The sequence below is a fragment of the Entelurus aequoreus genome, linkage group LG05 (assembly GCF_033978785.1).
Source record: "Entelurus aequoreus isolate RoL-2023_Sb linkage group LG05, RoL_Eaeq_v1.1, whole genome shotgun sequence".
NCBI lineage: Eukaryota > Metazoa > Chordata > Actinopteri > Syngnathiformes > Syngnathidae > Entelurus > Entelurus aequoreus.
In genome coordinates this window covers 81,022,732-81,048,543 of record NC_084735.1, presented here as the reverse complement: position 1 = coordinate 81,048,543, position 25,812 = coordinate 81,022,732, and the positions used below count along the sequence as shown (strand labels likewise).

General features: G+C 39.7%; 1 protein-coding gene across 1 annotated transcript in view; it reads left to right on the top strand.

The window, feature by feature from the left end:
- LOC133649970 (neural cell adhesion molecule 1-like) overlaps positions 1-25,812 on the top strand; it is a 616,992-nt gene that overhangs the window by 27,167 nt on the left and 564,013 nt on the right. The gene's annotated exons all lie outside the window — the stretch shown is intronic.

Below are 25,812 nucleotides of genomic sequence, written 5' to 3'. Positions count from 1 at the left end.
TGTTGACTTTTTGTTCTCACCAGGATGTGAATGTGATCCAATTGTAGGCAATGGCATGCAGAAGTATGTTCCATTATTAATATGATTATATTAATGCATTTTTAAATAGAATGTCGAGAGAGAGAGAGGGGGGCTCTTTGGGGGCTTGACACGACAGGAATGAACCAAAAATGGCCTTGGGCCTACTTTCTTTCTTACGGTTTCTTCCATTTGCAGCCTCGGTGAGGACGAAAACAAAGCTGGAGGACGAAAAAAAAAAAAGAAGAGATGAGCTGTGTTTTTGCGCTGATGTAAATGCATGAGCAGCTGTTGCCTTGCTGAAAGTTTAATAGGGTTGCTAGTGTGTGTAGCTCGGCCAAATTGGTCGCCATCAATCTAGAGCGACGGCTTATTTTGGAGGAACGTAATGACGGGGTATGCGGCGCAGCGCGGAAAGACGAGATCTGCGTTTATGAGCTCATCGCAAGAACGTGCTTAATGATCGAACGGTAGTGCTTTTATTTGTATCATTTATGCGGCGGCGCGGCTCTGATGGCGACTCGAGGGTTCCAGATTCGATTCCGGCGTCCGCCATCCTTGTCATGGCCGTTGTGTCCTTGGGCAAGGCACTTCAATCACACCGGTGTGTGACTGTGGATGGGTGTAAATGTTTGGTGGTGTTCGGAGGGGCTTGACCAGGGCATCTGTGGCTACAAATGTAGCTAGCTAAGGGTGTGGAAAAAAAAAAAATTCTGATTAATCGCAATTTTTATTTGTAACAATTCTTCATTGATTTTAAAACATTCAAATATCGATTTTTTATTTTTTTCACAATCTGTCCTGTGCAGCCACTCAGGCAAATCATATTGTTGATATAGATCAGGGGTCCCCAAACTTTTTGACTCAGGGGCCGCATTGGGTTAAAACAATTTGGCTGGGGGCCGGGCTGTATATATATACACTACCGTTCAAAAGTTTGGGGTCACCCAAACAATTTTGTGGAATAGCCTTCATTTCTAAGAACAAGAATAGACTGTCGAGTTTCAGATGAAAGTTCTCTTTTTCGAGCGTTTAATTGACCCCACAAATGTGATGCTCCAGAAACTCAATCTGCGCAAAGGAAGGTCAGTTTTGTAGCTTCTGTAACGAGCTAAACTGTTTTCAGATGTGTGAACATGATTGCACAAGGGTTTTCTAATCATCAATTAGCCTTCTGAGCCAAAGAGCAAACACATTGTACCATTAGAACACTGGAGTGATAGTTGCTGGAAATGGGCCTCTATACACCTATGTAGATATTGCACCAAAAACCAGACATTTGCAGCTAGAATAGTCATTTACCACATTAGCAATGTATAGAGTGTATTTCTTTAAAGTTAAGACTAGTTTAAAGTTATCTTCATTGAAAAGTACAGTGCTTTTCCTTCAAAAATAAGGACATTTCAATGTGACCCCAAACTTTTGAACGGTATTATATATATATATATATATATATATATATATATATATATATATATATATATATATATATATATATATATATATATATATATATATATATATATATATATATATATAGCGCACTTTCCGCGCGCGCAATGATGTCACGTTATCGATGACAAAATGTATTTTTAGACAATATGATTTGCCTGAGCGGCTAGGAGACACCGTGAGTAGCAAGCGGTACAAAGTGGATAAGAAAAGACAGAAAAAAATATTTAGCTTACCACCATCAATTTGTGAATCTGAAGGGTTCCCAGTTCTCTGTGAAGTGCTTTGAGTGTCTAAAAAAGCGCTATTTAAAACCTAATTCATCATCAATATTTTGATTTAAAAAAATGACATGTGTTATTTGTAGTTATTTTTTACTACCTAGTGCAAAGTCAAGCAGGAAATTGTGGATTGGTCGTAGTTTATTTGCCAGAAATGTGCGTAAACTATTCCATAGATTTAGAATTTTCCATGTTTCTGAAGCGGTTCAGTCAATATTCATACATACTTACAATATCAACGTCTGTTCATGATAGATAACAAAGTAGCCTGCTAGCTAACAAATGACGTTCGGCAGTTTGGCCTTATAGTAATGTACTTTAACCATTGTTGGTTTATTGTTTATAATACCCAGCAAGCCTTGGATCAGTCTCTTGCTCCGGTTTTCCACAATGTTTGACTGAACTGTTTGCCTGATATGGCGCCTGCTGTTGTTCCACTTGGCTCTGCTTCCCGTTGCCAAGCTGATCCCCGGGCGCCATAGTAACCTCTTGTGACTTTGGCCCACTCCCATTTCCTCGAGTGACACCCCCTGGAGGGACTGAGATGACAAGTGAAGGCTGCCTGACTCCTTCTTAATCAGCCTTTGACATTTGCATGTAGTTAGCAGGTTTGGTCGGTTTTCCACACGGTCCTGTTCTTGATAGGCGTAAAAGTGGACCATTAGTAATTTAGTGTCAGGGTGTTCGAAATCTAGCTTCCGTTCTAGAATTTAAACACACTGTTTTTGTTTGTCTGTAGCTTCCATGCTAATGAGAGCGCTTGTGTGTCCAAGAAGCGCTTTTGTTCAATCATCCACTTTTTGCATGCACACCGTGCACACAAAAGTCTATTCACATTCGAATAGCGATTCTTATTCATCCTGGTTGTAAATCCATGTATCATTTTCAAAAATCGATTGTGTGTATGTACATACAGTACAGGCCAAAGGTTTGGACACACCTTCTCTTCATTCAATGCGTTTTCTGTATTTTCATGACTATTTACACTGTAGATTGTCACTGAAGGCATCAAAACTATGAATGAACACACGTGGAGTTATGTACTTAACACAAAAAAAAGGTGAAATAACTGAAAACATGTTTTATATTCGTGTTTCTTCAAAATAGCCACCCTTTGCTGTGATTACTGTTTGCACACACTTGGCGTTCTCTCGATGAGCTTCAAGCACACTTGTGAAGTGAAAGCCGTTTCAGGTGACTACCTCTTGAAGCTCATCGAGATATATATATATATATATATATATATATATATATATATATATATATATACATATATATATATATATATATATATATATATATATATATATATATATATATATATACAGTATTTATATATATATATATATATATATATATATATATATATATATATATATATATATATATATATATATATATATATATATATATATATATATATATGTATACTGTATACAGTATATATATATCTATACAAGTGTTGCCATATATATATATATATATACTGTATACAGTATATATATATCTATACAAGTGTTACCATATATATATATACATATATATATACAGTATATATATATATATATATGTATACTGTATACAGTATACATATATATATATATATATATATATATATATATATATATATATATATATATATATATATATATATATATATATATATATATATATATATATATATATATATATATATATATATAAATTAGGGCTACAACTAACGATTAGTTTGATCATCGATTAATCTGTCGATTATTACTTTGATTAATCGATTAATAATCGGATAAAAGAGACAGACTACATTTCTATCCTTTCCAGTATTTTATTGAAAAAAAAAAACAGCATACTGGCACCATACTTATTTTGATGATTGTTTCTCAGCTGTTTGTACATGTTGCAGTTTATAAATAAAGGTTTATAAAAAAAATAAAAATTGCCTCTGCGCATGCACATAGCATAGATCCAACGAATCGATGACTAAATTAATCGGCAACTATTTTTATAATCGATTTTAATCGATTTAATCGATTAGTTGTTACAGCCCTAATATATATATATATATATATATATATATATATATATATATATATATATATATATATATATATATATATATATATATATATATATATATATATATATATATATATAACATAATTAAATCATGAAGTAATTAAATAAATCATGAAATATTACAATTAATAATTATTTGAATTATTAAATAATTAAATGTATTGTCACATGAAATATATATATATATATATATATATATATATATATATATATATATATATATATATATATATTGATATATATTGATATATATTGATATATTTAATATCCAAGTATGTTATTACAATTAATTAATGACATAGGTAACTATTTAACGATTGATTGACTTAATTTTGTCCCATTCGACCCTCCATATGTTCCTCCATGACGTCATGAGAATGGCCACCTCGAAAACCAGGGGCCCGAGCAACCCTTCCTTTTAAAAAGTGCAGCGAGAGAGCGAGGACGCTTACACATTTTTCTCACGTTTTGTTACTCGCCAACGAGTTCTGGGGACACGCATTGCTGGCGTTGGAAAAAGCCCTTTTTTGCATAACGGGGGACTTTTTTTTTTTTTTTTTCTTTTTTTCCTTCTCCCAAGGGGACATCTGCACACGAGGCCCAATGACTGCGTTTAGCATTCGGATCAAATCAACTCCATTGCGCGAAACGACTGGACGCCTTTAACGGAGGGGGCGGGGCTTGTGGGACAGACCGGCAAAGAGAAAGAGTCGGTTGTTAGTCCTGACATGCATGCGTTTGGATACAGTGACATGGCGAGCTTCCCAAGGACAGAGCTCTCTCTCTCTCTCTCTCTCCCCCACTCTCTCTTTCCAGAAGAATCCGCTCATTAGGGAGCACATCTCGCTTTGTGTAGGACCTCTAATGAGTCCTTTTCGCTTTAGCTGAGCATTCGAACATGGAACAGCTCCCCCCCCCCCGCCCCCGTTTTATGCAAGGTTTACCCGTGCACCTTCCACCTCCTCCCTACCTACCTTACATTTTTTTTACGCTGGTGTCTTTTCTCATTACGGACCGGGGCGGCTAACGCTCTCAGGGCGCCGTTTTTTATTTTTTTATTTTTTTTGGAGGACACGGAGCGGCTTAATTAGTTCATTTGGCGGATATGGCTCCTCTTACTTGCCAATGGCTTTCGTGTCCCGGGGGGGCTCGCCTCGAATGCCAGCTCCAAAGCATTCACACAATTTTCTACACCAAAATTCATGTTTATTCAACTAATTATTCTTACTTTCCACATTTTTCACCCCATTCCAAGCGTTCCAACTTCACACTGTTCGGCCTATTCGAGAATCGCGGACTTTCCCTTGACAAATTAAAACAATTCCCCAGATTTCCCAGAATTCCAGGTTTTCCGGGACATTTTTTCCCATTCAAAATGAACTGGCCATTTTTTCAAACTTCTACCATTTCCGCATTTTTCAACTAATTCAAACCGTTCCCCCTTCAACACATTTCAAAGCAGCAGTTCATCCTCCGTATATTCAGCTTCAAAAATATAAGGTTGTGAACCCTAATTTGTCCAAAAATAGTTGTCTTCCGGGAGTAGGAACACAAGTTGTTGCGCGGAAGAAATAAATCCCTGAAATCATTAAAATGATCAACATAAGGTAAATATTGAACATATTACGTATTGTTATGACCCATTCTGGAAATTCAAACTTCCCTTTTTTCCAAGTTCCAAAAACTTTTTCCAGAATTCCTGGTTTTCCAAAGCCCTATCCCCACCCTTTTTTCTGGCGGCTACTCCTCCCACATGTTTCAACCCACTCCAACCGTTCCACAGTCACAACATTCCTCTTAACCAGGAAAAAAAACTAAGTTGTTTTTTAAACTACAAAAATTCCCGGTTTTCTCGAAATTTCAGGAATTCCATGATACCATATCTCAATTCAACAAGTTACTACTTCAACATTTCTCGACCGATTTGAAAAATTCCAACACCAACCATTTCAACTCATTCAGACCATTCAAGTTTTTCCAAACAATTCCCAACTTTTGGGGAAATTCCCATTGAAATCAGTGGGACATTCTTCAAAGTTCCCCAACTCCTACATTTTTCATCTGAGTCAAACTGTTGACATCTATTAAACAAGACAAGAAGCAAGGAATTAAACAGAGACAGAATTCAATTTAACTCAATTGAGGAGAAACGCGTAGACACTGTACCCTTGCACAGAGTCGTCCCACGCTCTGAGGAAAGATTGTACGCCTCCTCTTTTATTTGGACTTCCCCTGATTACATGGCAACAGCTGTTTCTAAGGGAGGGGGGTCGTAAACAGCCATCGCCTTTGGTTACAAAACAGTTCAAAGAAAAGGTCGTAAAACAGTTAAAAGAAAAGGTGCCTGGAGGGAGATCAGGCCCTGCCTCCTCTCCGCTTTGTAGATCTCGGGTAAAGACAAAATCTTCCCGTGGATTACAATACATTAAAAAAAACGACACCCTCATGTCGCTCCCCAACCTACACAGTGGAGTTTTACAAGGCTTTTGATTGGTAAGATCAAAGACAGCTTTTGTCCTCTCGCAGGGCAAGCTGAACACAATGTAACACAAAGTTTTTGTGATAACTTAGATACAATTATTCTGACAGTGCGCTCTACTTCAACAATTCTAAAAAAAATCCAGGATTTCAGTTCAACTTCAGCATTGGAGCATTCACACGCAATTCCTTCAGGTATTGCCTCTTCTAGTTATTATTATTATTATTTTGTAACTCTTCTACTCCTGACTTCCTGTGCACAAAATCTGTCAAAACATGCAGTTCTACTGTGTTGCATGTGCTATTATTTTTGAGTTGGATTGACTTGAAATTTCTCACACAGCTCTGCGTGAACAGAAGCTGTAATTTTAGGATGTTTTGCCGATAAGAACGTGTGTCAAATACTTAAGTTCGAGCAAGATAGGTTGTCAAACATGGCCGTCATCCAGCAAAAAGGGGTGGGATTTAGCTTTTTCTTTTGGAGCGGGCCTACACCAATAACCAAGGAGTGTTATTGCAGCTGGAACTAATGTAAGCATTACATTTAGCGCTCAGGGGTTTATTGAAGCTAAAAAGTCAGCATGAAATGTTAGCATGCTATTATTAGCTCGTTATGATAGGAACAATAAGCATACTTAAGGATGGAGACAATAATTGTAGTTTATAATCATCAAAAATTAGCTAAAACTCCAGCATGCTAATGTTAGCATGATAACCTAGGAAAAGCTAGCATACTTCTAAGATGGCGCCGAGTACAAAAATCTGTGATTCTTAGGTTCAAATGGATACGATTATCTAAAATACTTTCATAAAATGAAAAGGGGCGGGATTTAGCTATTTCTATTTCTAGACCAATTACCAAGGATGGTTATTGCAGCTGGAACTAATTTAAGCCTTACAATTAGCACCCCGGAGGTTTATTGATGCTAAAAAGGTCAGCATTAAATATTAGCTCGTTATGATGGGTACACTAAGCATACTCAAGGATGGAGACAAGTCTCAAAATCCAATCATTTTAGTTTCAAATCATCAAAATTATCTAAAACTCTAGCATGCTAATGTTAGCATGATAACCTCGGAAAATCTAGCGTACTTCTAAGGGGCTGGATTTAGCTATTTCTATTTCTAGACCAATTACAAAGGAGTGCTATTGCAGCTGGAACTAATTTAAGCATCACAATTAGCGGCTGCGGGGTTTATTGAAGCTAAAAAGTCAGCATGACATGTTAGCATGCTAATGTTAGCGCGTTATGATGGGATCAGTAAGCATGCTTAAGTCTGAAAATCTAAATAATTATATTTTCAAATCAAAATGACCTAAAACTACAGCATGTTAATGTTAGCATGGTAACCTAAGAACACCTAGCATACTTCTAAGATGGCGCCAAGTACAAAAATCCACGATTTTTAGGTTCAAATGGATAAAATTATCTAAAATACTTTCATAAAACGAAAAGGTTTTAGCTATTTCTATTTCTAGACCAATTACCAAGGAGTGTTATTGCAGCTGGAACTAATTTAAGCATTACAATTAACGCCCGCGGGGTTTATCGAGGCTAAAATGTCTGCATACAATTTTAGCATGCTAATGTTATCGTGTTATGATGGGATCAGTAAGCACACTTAAGTCTGAAAATTCAAAAATGTTATTTTCAAATCATCAAAATTAGCTAAAACTCCAGCATGCTAATGTTAGCATGGTAACCTAAGAATAGCTAGCGTACTTCTAAGATAGCGCCATCCATTAAAATTACAGATGTCCGATAATGGCTTTTTTGCCGAGATCCAATATTCCGATACTGTCCAACTCTTAATTACCGATTCCGATATCAACCGATACCGATATATACAGTCGTGGAATTAACACATTAGTATACCTAATTTTGTTGTGATGCCCCGCTGGATGCATTAAACAATGTAACTTTACCATGAATTGATTAACGTGGATTAAACAAGTTGAAAAACTTATCCGGGTGTTACCATTTAGTGGTCAGTTGTACGGAATATGTACTGTACTGTGCAATCTACTAATACACGTTTCAATCCATCAATCAAAAACAAGGTTTTCCAAAATAAGAGAACAACTGCAACTCCAGTTATAGAAAAAAAAATGCCAACATGGCACTGCCATATTTATTACTGAAGTCACAAAGTGCATTATTTTTTTTAACATGCCTCAAAGCAGCAGCTTGGAATTTGAGACATGCTCTCCCTGAGAGAGCATGAGGAGGTTGAGGTGGGCGGGGTTGGAGGGGGCGGGGTTGAGGTGGGAGGGGGGGGGTAGCGGGGTTTATATTGTAGCATCCCGGAAGAGTTAGTGCTGCAAGGGGTTCTGGGTATTTGTTCTGTTGTGTTACAGTGCGGATGTTCTCCCGAAATGTGTTTGTCATTCTTGTTTGGTGTGGGTTCGCAGTGTGGCGCATGTTTGTAACAGTGTTAAAGTTGTTTATACGGCCACCCTCAGTGTGACCTGTATGGCTGTTGATCAAGTATGACTTGCATTCACTTATGTGTGTGTATAAGCCGCATATATCATGTGACTGGGCCGGCACGCTGTTTGTATGGAGGAAAAGCGGACGTGTAGAGGACGCTAAAGGCAGTGCCTTTAAGGCACGCCCCCAATAATGTTGTCCGGTGGAAATCGGGAGAATGGTTGCCCAGGGCAGTTTTTCGGGAGGGGCACTGAAATTTGGGAGTCTCCAGGGAAAATTGGGAGGTTGAAACCGATGCCGATAATTTACGATATTACATTTTAAAGCATTTATCGACATCTTTAATTAAAAGTATAAAAATCCATGATTTTTCGGTTCCAATGAATAAAATTATCTAAAATACTTTCATAAAACGTTAGCCCGATGATATAAAAAAATTGTAATTCACAGTCCTGTGGAAAAAAAAAAAAGTAGCATTAGCACGTTAACGCTTTAGCACTCCATAATGACCTTTGTCTCTCTTAATGGCGGTCTCTTCCTGACTTAGGGCTTCAGACCCGGTGGAACTCGATAAAAGCGAGGCTAGGAAAAGGTGTTAGGTTTAATCAGGTTTCCGTTTGAAGTATAACGTTACCAAAACCCAATTTGTGTTCATCCTGGGGGCTGCAAAAAAAAAAACCTCAGTCCGTTGGTCTTCCTGGTGAGACTACAACGAAGGAGCCGACGTCCACAAGGAGATTTAAAGTGATACTAAGAATTCAATAACAGCGAGATCTTCCTTTAAGACGGGGAAGAGGGAGAAGGTCAGCGGTTGAACTAAGCCCTTTCATCCAATCTGCAGCATGTTTTCAAAGATATCTCAATAAAAACTGTGCAAGTGGTCACGGGGAGGCTTCCTGTAATGCTATCCTGTTTGTGGAAGGGGGGGGGGGGGGTGGTATTCCTGCAATGACATTCCGTATCTGGGCAACGGAGCAGCAGCTGTGCATATCTTGGTGGGGGGAGGCGTGATAGAAGTCCATTGATGCTGCTGAGTTTGAGGCGTCTTACTGGGACTTACTTCTGCCTCGGACCGGCTGGAAATAAGCCGTGCGCGTCTTTAGGGGCCGGCGCGAGATATTTCAATTGTGCCACCTGACAGTGTTGAGCAGGCCTGGGCAATTATTTTGACTCGGGGGCCACATTTAGAGAAAAAAATTGTGTCTGGAGGCCGGTATATCTATTTTTAGGAACACTAATACAAAACCTCACAATAATGTCTGATTGAATGCTAAAAATGTTATGACAGTTCGCCTTAAAAAACGTAATGGAATTTTTACATTTTTCTATGAACGATAAAACATTGAATATTGACAAAATATGAACGTCACACCCCCTTTCGATCGACATATTTTACAATCGAGTGAAACGCAACAAAAATGCAACAAACTTTGATTGATTGATTGAGACTTTTATTAGTAGGTTGCACAGTGAAGTACATATTCCGTACAATTGACCACTAAATGGTAACACCCGAATAAGTTTTTCAACTTGTTTAAGTCGGGGTCCACTTAAATTGATTCATGATACAGATATATACTATCATATATACTATCATCATAATACAGTCATCACACAAGATAATCACATTGAATTATTTACATTATTTACAATCAGGGGTGTGGAGGGAGGGGGTGGGGGGGAGTGGTGGGGGGGGATATGGACATCAAGTAGTGGACATAGAGAGAGAGAGAGAGAGATCAGAAGGCATAAGAAAAATAATCTGCATTTGATTGTTTACATTTGATTATTAGCAATCCGGGGAGGGTGTTAGTTTAGGGTTGTAGCTGCCTGGAGGTGAACTTTTATTGCGGTTTTGAAGGAGGATAGAGATGCCCTTTCTTTTATACCTGTTGGGAGCGCATTCCACATTGATGTGGCATAGAAAGAGAATGAGTTAAGACCCTTGTTAGTTCGGAATCTGGGTTTAACGTGGTTAGTGGAGCACCCCCTGGTGTTGTGGTTATGGCGGTAATTTACGTTAAGGAAGTAGTTTGACATGTACTTCGGTATCAGGGAGGTGTAGCGGATTTTATAGACTAGGCTCAGTGCAAGTTGTTTAACTCTGTCCTCCACCTTGAGCCAGCCCACTTTAGAGAAGTGGGTAGGAGTGAGGTGGGATCTGGGGTGGAGGTCTAGAAGTAACCTGACTAGCTTGTTCTGAGATGTTTGGAGTTTAGATTTGAGGGTTTTGGAGGTGCTAGGGTACCAGGAAGTGCATGCGTAATCGAAAAAGGGTTGAACGAGAGTTCCCGCTAGAATCCTCAAGGTGCTTTTGTTGACCAGAGAGGAAATTCTGTAGAGAAATCTCGTTCGTTGGTTAACCTTTTTGATTACCTTGGTTGCCATTTTATCACAGGAAAGGTTAGCCTCTAGAATGGAACCTAGGTAGGTGACCTCATCTTTCCTGGTGATGACACTGTCACCTACTTTTATGGTGAAGTGATTGAACAGTGAAATATGAACGCGAAGGGTACAAAATAAACCGACCTACAAACTGATATATCTGATATTTGCTGAATTTCCCCCAGGATCAATAAAGTATTTTCTATTCTATTCTATTCTATACATCACTGAGCTTTAAAACGTTGTTGTGAAAATCTCCTTCCGCGTCTGTGGAAACGCTTCCCGCCCACACTGCTTGGTGCCTCGTCTGAGCTGCCGTGACGTAGATTACCATAGTAACTAATTAGATTACCATAGTAACTGATTAGATGACCACCGTAACTAATTAAATAACCATAGTAACTAATTCGCCACAGTAACTAATTAAATTAAAGCTGCAAGCAGCGTTGGCCGGGTCCGCCTTTTGGCAGGTGCTAGTCCTAGGTGTCCCAATACTTTTGTCCAGTGGTAGTCCTGAGTGAGACCTACATAGAGGTTTTTGTTTCGTGTCTCTACGATATTCGTACTGGGAGTTAGAGGAAGTTGTGTCTGAGTTCACATTGTCATTATAGGGTATTGTGTGTATTGAGGCCAAAGAAAGGAGTAATCGCATTTTCGTTGTCATTTTTGGCACCGGAGCAGCATCAGTGCTGCGGGTCTTTGAAGGCTCGTAAAATCAAAACGGTAGCACTAATCACAACTCTTTTGTCAACTTTTAATCAGAAGGGTTCAATCTCTCTCCTGTAGCAGTTTGAAGCCGAAACGACAAACGGGCTCAGAGGACATAACGTTTGATGTTTGGTGACCGGTTGTAACAAAAATTTTGTTTTGAAGGAGGAATAGCTAACTTCCTGTTGATTTTCGCTGAAGGATGTCAATCTATGAAATGTAGGACTAGGCGAGACCTACATAGAGGTATTTGTTTCATGTCTCTAAGACGTTCCTACCGGAAGTTATAAGCAGTTTTGTCTGAGTTTTCCTCTGAAAAGCAGTTTTTTCTCTGTTTTATTTAAAAATTGCTCTAGAGCACAATTTTGATTTTCAGGGTTCGGTTATTTTTTGAGATCGCAATTTCTACCAGTCCCGATGTGTGTGAGAAGTTTGGTGAGTTTTGAAGTATTTTAAGGGGGTCAAATTACAGCTGAAAGAGGCAAAAACGAGTTTTTTTAGTACAAATTTGTCTTGAAGGGGAAATTGCCAACTTCCTGTTGGTTTTTGCCCGAGGATGTAAAATTATGAAATGTAGGTCTAAGTCTGACCTACATAGAGGTTTTTGTTTCATGTCTCTACGACCTTCCTAGTGGGAGTTACAGGCAGTTTTTTTTTTTTTTTTTCCTAGGGGGCGCTAGAGCGCAATTTTTATTTTTGGGGGTTGGTTTTGTTATTAACTTGCAATTTTCGCAGGTCCTGATTTGTGTGTCAAATTTGGTGAGTTTTGGAGCATGTTAAGTGGGTCAAATTGCTGTTCGAAGAGGCGGCCTGTATAATAAAAAGAAGAAAAATAATTAAAGCTGCAAGCAGCGTTGGTCGGGTCCGCCTTTTGGCAGGTGCTAGTCCTAGGTGTCCCAATACTTTTGTCCAGTGGTAGTCCTGAGTGAGACCTACATAGAGGTTTTTGTTTCATGTCTCTACGATATTCGTACGGGGAGTTAGAGGAAGTTGTGTCTGTGTCTTTTTCCTAGGTGCTGCGGCACAGTGGTTGTTTTCTTTGAAGGCTCAAAAAATCAAAACCGTAGCACTTATTAAAACGCTTTCGCCAACTTTTAATCAGAAGGGTTCAATCGCTCTCCTGTAGCAGTTTGAAGCCAAAACGACAAACGCGCTCAGAGGAGATAATGTTTGATGTTTGGTGACCGCTTTTGAAAAAAAAAGTGTTTTGAAGTGGGGATGTCAAACTTCCTGTTGATTTTTGCTGAAGGATGTCAATCTATGAAATGTATGTCTAAGTAAGACCTACGTAGAGGTTTTTGTTTCATGTCTCTAAAACGTTCCTGCTGGAAGTTACAAGCAGTTTTGTCTGTGTTTTCCTCTGAGAAGCAGTTTTGTCTCTGTTTTATTAAAAATTGCGATTTTGAGTTTCGGGGTTCGGTTTTTTTTAGATCGCAATTTCCACCAGTCCCGATGTGTGTAAAAAGTTTGGTGAGTTTTGAAGTATTTTAAGGGGGTCAAATTACAGCTCAAAGAGGCAAAAATGAGTGTTTTTAGTCATTTTTTGTGTTGAAGGGGAAATTGCCAACTTCCTGTTGGTTTTTGCCCGAGAATGTGAAATTATGAATTGTAGGTCTAAGTGAGACCTACATACAGGTTTTTGTTTCATGTCTCTACGACCTTCCTAGTGGGAGTTACAGGCAGTTTGTTTTTGTTTTTTTCCTAGGGGGCACTAGAGCGCAATTTTGATTTTTGGGGTTTGTTTTTTTTACTAAAGTGTGCTGTCCCAGTTTTTCTATGTGTGTATAAAATTTGGTGAGTTTTGAAGCATGTTAAGGGGGGCAAAGTAGTGCGCAAAGCTGCGGAATAATAATCAACCTTACAATTTCAATAGGTTCCTTTGTACCTGTATAAAGGACTCCCTGTGGGAGTACTTTGTACAGGGTACATGCGAACCCTAATAAACATTACAAATTCAATAGGGTCCTTTCGTCCCATTGCAAAAGGACTCCCTGTGGGATTCCTTTTGAAAAGGTCCTGTGCGGACCCTAATAACCATAGTAACTAATTCGATTTCCATAGTAACTGGTATATCATCCATAAGCGCAGATTCCAACCATTGAAATTTGTATAGTTCAAGACTTACGGTCATTTAAAAACATCACTGCACATCAAAATGGCAGCTACAGTTTCCATCTTAAAGATCTAAAAAATGTATTTGGGAATGTCCGGCGGGCCAGATTGAAAAGCTCAACGGGCCGCATGTGGCCCCCGGGCCTTAATTTGCCCAGGTCTGGTGTTGATTAATCAACATCGCCTAAACCGTCACGTTGCTGTGAATCTCATTTCTAAATGTGTGACGTTTTCTTTTCGAATACTGGCACATTTGTCGGACTTCTGTGTAGTTTTGTGTTAAAAAAATATACAAAAACGCCAAAACCAGTGAAGTTGGCACGTTGTGTAAATGGTAAAAAAAACCAGAATACAATGATTTGCAAATCCTTTTCAACTTCAATTGAATAGACTGCAAAGACAAGATATTTAATGTTCGAACTGGAAAACGTTATTTTTTTTTGCAAATATTAGCTCATTTGGAATTTGACGCCTGCAACACGTTTCAAAAAAGCTGGCACAAGCCTGTGCTGGTCAGGATGTTAGGGAATATTACAAACCCCGTTTCCATATGAGTTGGGAAATTGTGTTAGATGTAAATATAAACGGAATACAATGATTTGCGAATCATTTTCAACTCATATTCAGTTGAATATGCAACAAAGACAACATATTTGATGCTCAAACTGATAAACATTTTGTTGTTGTTGCAAATAATCATTAACTTTAGAATTTGATGCCAGCAACACGTGACAAAGAAGTTGGGAAAGGTGGCAATAAATACTGATAAAGTTGAGGAATGCTCATCAAACACTTATTTGGAACATCCCACAGGTGAACAGGCAAATTGGGAACAGGTGGGCGCCATGATTGGGTGTGAAAGTAGATTCCATGAAATGCTCAGTCATTCACAAACAAGGATGGGGCGAGGGTCACCACTTTGTCAACAAATGCGTGAGCAAATTGTTGAACAGTTTAAGAAAAACCTTTCTCAACCAGCTATTGCAAGGAATTTAGGGATTTCACCATCTACGGTCCGTAATATCATCAAAGGGTTCAGAGAATCTGGAGAAATCACTGCAGGTAAGCAGCTAAGCCCGTGACCTTCCATCCCTCAGGCTGAACTGCATCAACAAGCGACATCAGTGTGTAAAGGATATCACCACATGGGCTCAGGAACACTTCAGAAACCCACTGTCAGTAACTGCAGTTGGTCGCTACCTACTCAGTGGCCTAGTGGTTAAAGTGTCCGCCCTGAGATCGGTAGGTTGTGAGTTCAAACCCCGGCCGAGTCATACCAAAGACTATAAAAATGGGACCCATTACCTCCCTGCTTGGCACTCAGCATCAAGGGTTGGAATTGGGGGTTAAATCACCAAAAATGATTCCCGGGCGCGGCCACTGCTGCTGCCCACTGCTCCCCTCACCTCCCAGGGGGTGATCAAGGTCAAATGCAGAGAATAATTTCGCCACACCTAGTGTGTGTGTGACAATCATTGGTACTTTAACTTTTTACATCTGTAAGTGCAAGTTAAAACTCTCATATGCAAGGCGAAAACCGTTTATCAACAACACCCAGAAACGCCGTGGGCTTCGCTGGGCCCGAGCTCATCTAAGATGGACTGATACGAAGTGGAAAAGTGTTCTGTGGTCTGACGAGTCCACATTTCAATTTGTTTAGGGATTTCACCATCTACGCTCTGTAATATCATCAAAGGGTTCAGAGAATCTGGAGAAATCACTGCACGTAAGCAGCTAAGCCCGTGACCTTCCATCCCTCAGGCTGTACTGCATCAACAAGCGGCATCGGTGTGTAAAGGATATCACCACATGGGCTCAGGAACACTGCAGAAACCCACTGTCAGTAACTACAGTTGGTCGCTACATCTGTAAGTGCAAGTTAACACTCTCCTATGCAAGGCGAAAACCGTTTATCAACAACACCCAGAAACGCCGTGGGCTTCGCTGGGCCTGAGCTCATCTAAGATGGACTGATACAAAGTGGAAAAGTGTTCTGTGGTCGGACGAGTCCACATTTCAAATAGTTTTTGGAAACTGTGGACGTCGTGTCCTCCGGACCAAAGAGGAAAAAAACCATCCGGATTGTTATAGGCGCAAAGTTGAAAAGCCAGCATCTGTGATGGTATGGGGGTGTATTAGTGCCCAAGACATGGGTAACTTACACATCTGTGAAGGCACTATTAATGCTGAAAGGTACATACAGGTTTTGGAGCAACATATGTTGCCATCCAAGCAACGTTTTCCATGGACGCCCCTGCTTATTTCAGCAAGACAATGCCAAGCCAACGTGGCTTCATAGTAAAAGAGTGCGGGTACTAGACTGGCCTGCCTGTAGTCCAGACCTGTCTCCCATTTTAGTTTAGTTTATTAAGGATCCCCATTAGTCTACACCGCAGTGGAGACTATTCTTCCTGGGGTCCAGGCAAAAACATCACACAATCACAAAACAAAAGATTAAAATGCAGTACAACATGATCAAATAATAAAATGTTGTAATACAAAAATAGCAACAACAAAGAACCAAAAAAATAATAATAACTTTGAGTTTACATAATATTGTTCATAACAAAGATAAAAAGAGCAATATAAAAATAGATATATATATATTTTGGCAAAAAATAAATAAAACAAAGAACCAATGGCCTAAAATATATACATTAGTGTACCAAAGACAAACAATAAGTGACGGAAAAAGTTCCCTCCACCATTTTCTACTGCTTGTCCCATAATCAATAAAATAGTCAATAAAAACAGTCATTGAAAATGTGTGGCGCATTATGAAGCCTAAAATAGCACAACGGACTGTTGAACAACTTAAGCTGTACATCAAGCAAGAATGGGAAAGAATTCCACCTGAGAAGCTTCAAAAATGTGTCTCCTCGGTTCCCAAACGTTTACTGAGTGTTGTTAAAAGGAAAGGCCATGTAACACAGTGGTGAACATGCCCTTTCCCAACTACTTTGGCACGTGTTGCAGCCATGAAATTCTAAGTTAATTATTATTTGCAAAAAAAAAAAAAAAGTTTATGAGTTTGAACATCAAATATGTTGTCTTTGTAGTGCATTCAACTGAATATGGGTTGAAAAGGATTTGCAAATCATTGTATTCCGTTTATATTTACATCTAACACAATTTCCCAACTCATATGGAAACGGGGTTTGTAATATTATAAGCTGTTGAATGGAACTTTTGCTGTAATTAAAAATGCAAAAAAAACCAATGGCGTCTCGTTAAAATGCAACACTTTGGCTTCTGACTGCGTTGCTAATCCACTCCCTGAAACCTGACATCTAATTTGCTTCCGGCCCGTGTAGCCCACGGCTTTCCAGGAGATAGGGAACGCCCGCCGCTCCCGCCGCGTTGTCAGGAAATGTATATCAGAGGACATCTTGGGAGTCATTAGTCGCTGGTGTGCCCTCGCCGAGACGAGAGTGGAGATGGAGTATCAGGGAAGGGGAGGTGGGGGGGGGGGGTTGGACGCTCTCGACCGGTGTGGCCTCATTAATCACTTTCCTCGCCGCTTGCCGCCGCGCCTCCTTTTGTCTGCCTTGTGATGTGGCGCTCGGAGGGCCGCGAACGTCACCGCGTGATGAAACCAGCCAGCTGTCAGCGTGGCTTGACTCGGGAGTCCAAATTGGGACGCCATTTACCTCCATTGGGAGAAGGAATACCAAAATAATTTGGCCAACGATCACTGATGACTTTTGAATGACAGGGAGCTTCATGTGACATTTTACCTCAAAAATATTCCTAGCCCCTTCCTGCTCTGTCCCTGATAAGAATAAAATGGCAAACTAACCTGTTTTCCATTGGCGAAAGCAGATACTATCAGGTACTCTTGCCAGAAGGATACAACACAGCTAGTGATGATCAAAATGACCTCAAACGCTAACTTCAGCGACTAGTAATGACCAAAATAAACTCACGTGTTATTTGTAGAGGATAATGATAACAACAATAAACATACATGATAACTTAAAGGCCTACTGAAAGCCACTACTACCGACAACGCAGTCTGATAGTTTATATATCAATGATGAAATCTTAACATTATAACACATGCCAATACGGCCGGGTTAACTTATAAAGTGACATTTTAAATTTGCCGCTAAACTTCCGGTTTGAAACGCCTCTGAGGATGACGTATGCGCGTGACGTAGCCCGGCGAACACGGGTATGCCTTCCACATTGAAGCCAATACGAAAAAGCTCTGTTTTCATTTCATAATTCCACAGTATTCTGGACATCTGTGTTCGTGAATCTGTTGCAATCATGTTCATTGCATTATGGAGAAGGAAGCTGAGCAAGCAAAGAAGAAAGTTGTCGGTGCGAAATGGACGTATTTTTCGAACGTAGTCAGCCACAACAGTACACAGCCGGCGCTTCTTTGTTTACATTCCCGAAAGATGCAGTCAAGATGGAAGAACTCGGATAACAGAGACTCTAACCAGGAGGACTTTTGACTTCGATACACAGACGCCTGTAGAGAACTGGGACAACACAGACTCTTACCAGGATTACTTTGATTTGGATGACAAAGACGCAGACGTGCTACTGTGAGTATGCAGCTTTGGCTTTTTTTTGCGTATGTACGTAACTTTTTAAAAATATATAAGCTTTATGAACCTTGGGTTAGGTGAACGGTCTTTTGGGCTGAGTGATTGTGTGTGTTGATCAGGTGTTTGAATTGTATTGGCGTGTTCTATGGAGCTAGGAGCTAGCAGAGGAGCTAGGAGCTAGCATAACAAACACGCAGGTGTTATTATGCAGGATTAATTTGTGGCATATTAAATATAAGCCTGGTTGTGTTGTGGGTAATAGAGTATATATATGTCTTGTGTTTATTTACTGTTGTAGTCATTCCCAGCTGAATATCAGGTCTCTCACAGCATCTTCCCTATCTGAATAGCTTCAACTCCCCACTAGTCCTTCACTTGCACTTTACTCATCCACAAATCTTTCATCCTCGCTCAAATTAATGGGGAAATTGTCGCTTTCTCGGTCCGAATCTCTCTCACTTCATGCGGCCATCATTGTAAACAATAGGGAACTTTGCGTATATGTTCAACTGACTACGTCACGCTACTTCCGGTAGGGGCAAGCCTTTTTTTTATCAGATACCAAAAGTTGCAATCTTTATCGTCGTTGTTCTATACTAAATCCTTTCAGCAAAAATATGGCAATATCGCGAAATGATCAAGTATGACACATAGAATAGATCTGCTATCCCCGTTTAAATAAAAAAAATTCATTTCAGTAGGCCTTTAAGCTTATACCGATGGCAAAAATACATTTACATGCTCGTTTTAGCGGCGAGTTATGACACACATGAACTCACTTGTTAACCTTCACAGCGAGTGATGACAAAAATACATTTACATGCCAACTTTAGCGGCTAGTGATGACAAACACAAACTCACTTGCTAACTCTCGTGGGCAGTGATGTCAACACAAACTCACTCACTAAAGCGATGGCAGACCCACATGCTAACTTCAGCGGTTAGTGATGAAAAACATAAACTCACACGCCAACATTAGTGTCTAGTGATGGCAAACTCACATGCTAACTTTAGCCGCTCATAATGACAAACCTAAACTAGCGTGCTAACTTTAGCAACTAGCATTGACAAACATATATTCACATGCTAACTTTAGCGGCTGGGATGACAAACATAAACTCGGATGCTAACTTTAGCCGCTAGGGTTGACAAACAAACTCACATGCTAACTTTAGCTGGTAGGGATGACAAACGTAAACTCACATGCTAACTTTAGCGGCTAGTAATGACCAAAATAAACTCACATGTTATTTGTAGAGGATAATGATAACAACAATAAACATACATGATAACTTAAGCTTATACCGATGGCAAAAATACATTTACATGCTCGTTTTAGCGGCGAGTTATGACACACATGAACTCACTTGTTAACCTTCACAGCGAGTGATGACAAAAATACATTTACATGCCAACTTTAGCGGCTAGTGATGACAAACACAAACTCACTTGCTAACTCTCGTGGGCAGTGATGTCAACACAAACTCACTCACTAAAGCGATGGCAGACCCACATGCTAACTTCAGCGGTTAGTGATGAAAAACATAAACTCACACGCCAACATTAGTGTCTAGTGATGGCAAACTCACATGCTAACTTTAGCCGCTCATAATGACAAACCTAAACTAGCGTGCTAACTTTAGCAACTAGCATTGACAAACATATATTCACGTGCTAACTTTAGCGGCTGGGATGACAAACATAAACTCGGATGCTAACTTTAGCGGCTAGGGTTGACAAACAAACTCACATGCTAACTTTAGCTGGTAGGGATGACAAACAAACTCACATGCTAACTTTAGCTGGTAGGGTTGACAAACAAACTCACATGCTAACTTTAGCTGGTAGGGATGACAAACGTAAACTCACATGCTAACTTTAGCGGCTAGGGTTGACAAACATAAACTCGGATGCTAACTTTAGCAGCTAGTGATGAAAAACGTAAACTCACATGCTAACTTTAGTGGCCAGTGATGAACAACTTAAACTCACATGCTAACTTTAGCAGCTAGGGTTGACAAACAAACTCACATGCTAACTTTAGCAGCTAGGGTTGACAAACAAACTCACATGCTAACTTTAGCTGGTAGGGATGACAAACGTAAACTCACATGCTAACTTTAGCGGCTAGGGTTGACAAACATAAACTCGGATGCTAACTTTAGCAGCTAGTGATGAAAAACGTAAACTCACATGCTAACTTTAGTGGCTAGTGATGAACAACTTAAACTCACATGCCAACTTTAGCAGCTGGGGATGACAAACTTAAACTCACATGCTAACTTTAGCGGCTATGGTTGACAAACCAACTCGCATGCTAACTTTAGCGGCTAGGGTTGACAAACCAACTCGCATGCTAACTTTAGCGGCTAGGGTTGACGAACATAAACTCACATGCTAACTTTAGCGACGAGGGATGACAAACATAAACTCAGCTCGGGTTGACAAACATAAACTCGCATGCTTACTTTAGCGGCTCGGGATGATCAACATAAACTTGCATGCTAACTTTAGCGGCTAGTGATACAAAACTTAAACTCACGTGCTAACTTTAGCGGCTAGGGTTGACAACCATAAACTCGGATGCTAACTTAAGTGGCTAGTGATAAAAAAAAAAAATTGGAATCACATGCTAACTTTAGCAGCTGGGGTTGACAAACAAACTCACAGGCTAACTTCAGCGGCTCGGGTTGACAAACAAACTCACATGCTAACTTTAGCGGCTAGGGTTGACAAACAAACTCACATGCTAACTTTAGCGGCTAGGGTTGACAAACAAACTCACATGCTAACTTTAGCGGCTGGGGTTGACAAACAAACTCACATGCTAACTTTAGCGGCTAGGGTTGACAAACAAACTCACATGCTAACTTTAGCGGCTGGGGTTGACAAACAAACTCACATGCTAACTTTAGCGGCTCGGGTTGACAAACAAACTCACATGCTAACTTTAGCGGCTAGGGTTGACAAACAAACTCACATGCTAACTTTAGCGGCTAGGGTTGACAAACAAACTCACATGCTAACTTTAGCGGCTAGGGTTGTCAAACAAACTCACATGCTAACTTTAGCGGCTCGGGTTGACAAACAAACTCCCATGCTAACTTTAGCGGCTAGAGATGACCAAAATAAACTGATCCGCACCAAGTGACGACCAACGTGAACTCACATGCTAACTTTAGCGGCTAGGGTTGACAACCATAAACTCGGATGCTAACTTAAGTGGCTAGTGATAAAAAAAACAACTTGGAATCACATGCTAACTTTAGCAGCTAGGGTTGACAAACAAACTCCCATGCTAACTTTAGCGGCTAGAGATGACCAAAATAAACTGATCCGCACCAAGTGACGACCAACGTGAACTCACATGCTAACTTTAGCGGCTAGGGTTGACAACCATAAACTCGGATGCTAACTTAAGTGGCTAGTGATAAAAAAAACAACTTGGAATCACATGCTAACTTTAGCAGCTAGGGTTGACAAACAAACTCCCATGCTAACTTTAGCGGCTAGAGATGACCAAAATAAACTGATCCGCACCAAGTGACGACCAACGTGAACTCACATGCTAACTTTAGCGGCTAGGGTTGACCACCATAAACTCGGATGCTAACTTAAGTGGCTAGTGATAAAAAAAAAAAAAATTGGAATCACATGCTAACTTTAGCAGCTAGGGTTGACAAACAAACTCACATGCTAACTTTAGCGGCTCGGGTTGACAAACGAACTCACATGCTAACTTTAGCGGCTCGGGTTGACAAACAAACTCACATGCTAACTTTAGCGGCTCGGGTTGACAAACAAACTCACATGCTAACTTTAGCGGCTAGGGTTGACAAACAAACTCACATGCTAACTTTAGCGGCTGGGGTTGACAAACAAACTCACATGCTAACTTTAGCGGCTCGGGTTGACAAACAAACTCACATGCTAACTTTAGCGGCTAGGGTTGACAAACAAACTCACATGCTAACTTTAGCGGCTGGGGTTGACAAACAAACTCACATGCTAACTTTAGCGGCTAGGGTTGACAAACAAACTCCCATGCTAACTTTAGCGGCTAGAGATGACCAAAATAAACTGATCCGCACCAAGTGACGACCAACGTGAACTCACATGCTAACTTTAGCGGCTAGGGTTGACAACCATAAACTCGGATGCTAACTTAAGTGGCTAGTGATAAAAAAAACAACTTGGAATCACATGCTAACTTTAGCAGCTAGGGTTGACAAACAAACTCACATGCTAACTTTAGCGGCTAGAGATGACCAAAATAAACTGATCCGCACCAAGTGACGACCAACGTGAACTCACATGCTAACTTTAGCGGCTAGGGTTGACAACCATAAACTCGGATGCTAACTTAAGTGGCTAGTGATAAAAAAAAAACTTGGAATCACATGCTAACTTTAGCAGCTAGGGTTGACAAACAAACTCACATGCTAACTTTAGCGGCTGGGGTTGACAAACAAACTCACATGCTAACTTTAGCGGCTAGGGTTGACAAACAAACTCACATGCTAACTTTAGCGGCTCGGGTTGACAAACAAACTCACATGCTAACTTTAGCGGCTATGGTTGACAAACAAACTCACATGCTAACTTTAGCGGCTAGGGTTGACAAACATAACCTTGCATGCTAATTTTAGCAGCTTGTGATGAAAAACTTAAACTCACATGCTAACTTTAGCGGCTAGGGTTGACAAACAAACTCACATGCTAACTTTAGCGGCTGGGGTTGACAAACAAACTCACATGCTAACTTTAGCGGCTAGGGTTGACAAACATAACCTTGCATGCTAACTTTAGCAGCTTGTGATGAAAAACTTAAACTCACATGCTAACTTTAGCGGCTAGGGTTGACAACCATAAACTCGGATGCTAACTTAAGTGGCTAGTGATAAAAAAAACAAACTTGGAATCACATGCTAACTTTAGCGGCTAGGGTTGACAAACAAACTCACATACTAACTTTAGCGGCTCGGGTTGACAAACAAACTCACATGCTAACTTTAGCGGCTAGGGTTGACAAACAAACTCACATGCTAACTTTAGCGGCTAGTGTTGACAAACATAACCTTGCATGCTAACTTTAGCGGCTAGAGATGACCAAAATAAACTGATCCGCACCAAGTGACGACCAACGTGAACTCACATGCTAACTTTAAGCGGCGAGTGACGACAAAATTAGCCCCGAAGGAAATGGCGGAGTAATTAAAGGCATTTTCTGTCAGGTTGTCGATAGTTTTACGCGTGTCGGGGGAGGCGAGAGTGCGAATCCCTTTAGGTTGGCCGCCCAGAGCGACCTTTTAGTAAGTCGATCCATTAAAAGCATTGATCTATGGAGGCTTTCAAACGGACCCCTGTGAGCAACCGTAATCCGAGCCGCTGATGTGAGACGCCAGAGATGACGAGTACTAAAACAATAAATGCTATTTGTGACGAGGAGTGAAGGACAGTGGCTAAAAGGACATTAGACCGGAGGAGGAGGGATCACACAAGTCATAAACAAATCCCAATTAGCGGCCCATCAGCGACGGGGAGGAGGAGGGGGTGTGGTTCTTGATGGATCTCACGCCACAAATGCTGGATATTTAGCCGTGATGAAACAATAACGGTAGTAAAAGTGACAAGTACCAGTCGCCGTGGCGCCGACTCGGCCAAGGCGTCATCCCGCCCGCCCCCCCGGCAGACGGGAGGAACTTAGCCGGAGTCCCCCCGCGGCTTGACCGGCCGAGGTAGTGAAGCGGGGTAGGGCTTGTTTGTTTGAGTGCGCGGGCGGGGCGGTGTGGGGGGGGGGGGGGAGCTGGTAGAGGCGGCCATGTTTTCTGCTCGGCTTCACCTGAGACGATGATGGCGCCTGGCACTTTTGTGCCACGGGGAGGCTAAAGGTGACCGCCGGCCCGGAATGCCGAAAAAGCTGTTGGACATATTGTTTGTTCTGTAACCGCGTGTGCGTGGATGGTTTTGTCATGGGGGAGTTTGAAGATATCGGCCGAGTCCTGACGGACGTAGCGTGAAACGACTCTGCTTGTTGCCTGTGAAATATCGACATTGATACCTTTTATGCTCTAATATCCATCCTACAGTCAAAATGTCTATACTTCTGATACTTTAGTTTAGTGTTGATCATTTTTTATAAAAATGTAATAGTGTCAGCTTTGTATTATTGGTTTTTTATTATTAATTTTTCTCATTACATACCAATGTTTTGCTCTTTTTTTCTCTCCATTTTTACCATTGTTTTTTTCCCCTCCATGCACAGTAAGAGTAGAATACAATTAAAATGATAATGTGATTGTGTTACTGCATAACATAACAGTGACCATTACGGTGCCCAAACTACGGGATACGGCCCGCCAGCGTCCAAAATCCGGCTCGCTGGAAGTCCCAAGTTTTTAAAGAAAAAATAAAATAAAATAAATAAAAATGTATTATTGTTTTTAAAAATCTGTCCTTTCTAATCCATTTTCTACACTTGTTACTCTCGGTGTCTCCTAGCCGCTCAGGCAAATCATATTATCTGTATGTATATATGTTAGGGCTGCAACAACTAATCGATTAAATCGATTAAAATCTATTATAAAAATAGTTGCCGATTAATTTAGTCATCGATTCGTTGGATCTATGCTATGCGCATGCGCAGGCTTTTTAATTAATTAATTTATTTATTTATTTTTGTTTAATAAACCTTTATTTATAAACTGCAACATGTACAAACAGCTGAGAAACAATAATCAAAATAAGTATGGTGCCAGTATGCTGTTTTTTTTCCAATAAAATACTGGAAAGGATAGAAGTGTAGTTGGTCTCTTTTATCCGATTATTAATCGATCAATCGAAGTAATAATCGACAGATTAATCGATTATCAAATTCATCGTTAGTTGCAGCCCTAATATATATATATATGTGTGTGTGTGTGTGTGTGTATATATATACATATACGTATACTGTATATATATATATATATATATATATATATATATATATATATATATATATATATATATATATATATATATATATATATATATATATATATATATATATATATATATTTATATATATATATATATATATATATATATATATATATATATATATATATATTTATATATATATATATATATATATATATATATATATGTATATGTATATATATATATATATATATATACGTGTATATATATATATATATATATATATATATATATATATATATATATATATATATATATATATATATATATATATATATATATATATACACTACCGTTCAAAAGTTTGGGGTCACATTGAAATGTCCTTATTTT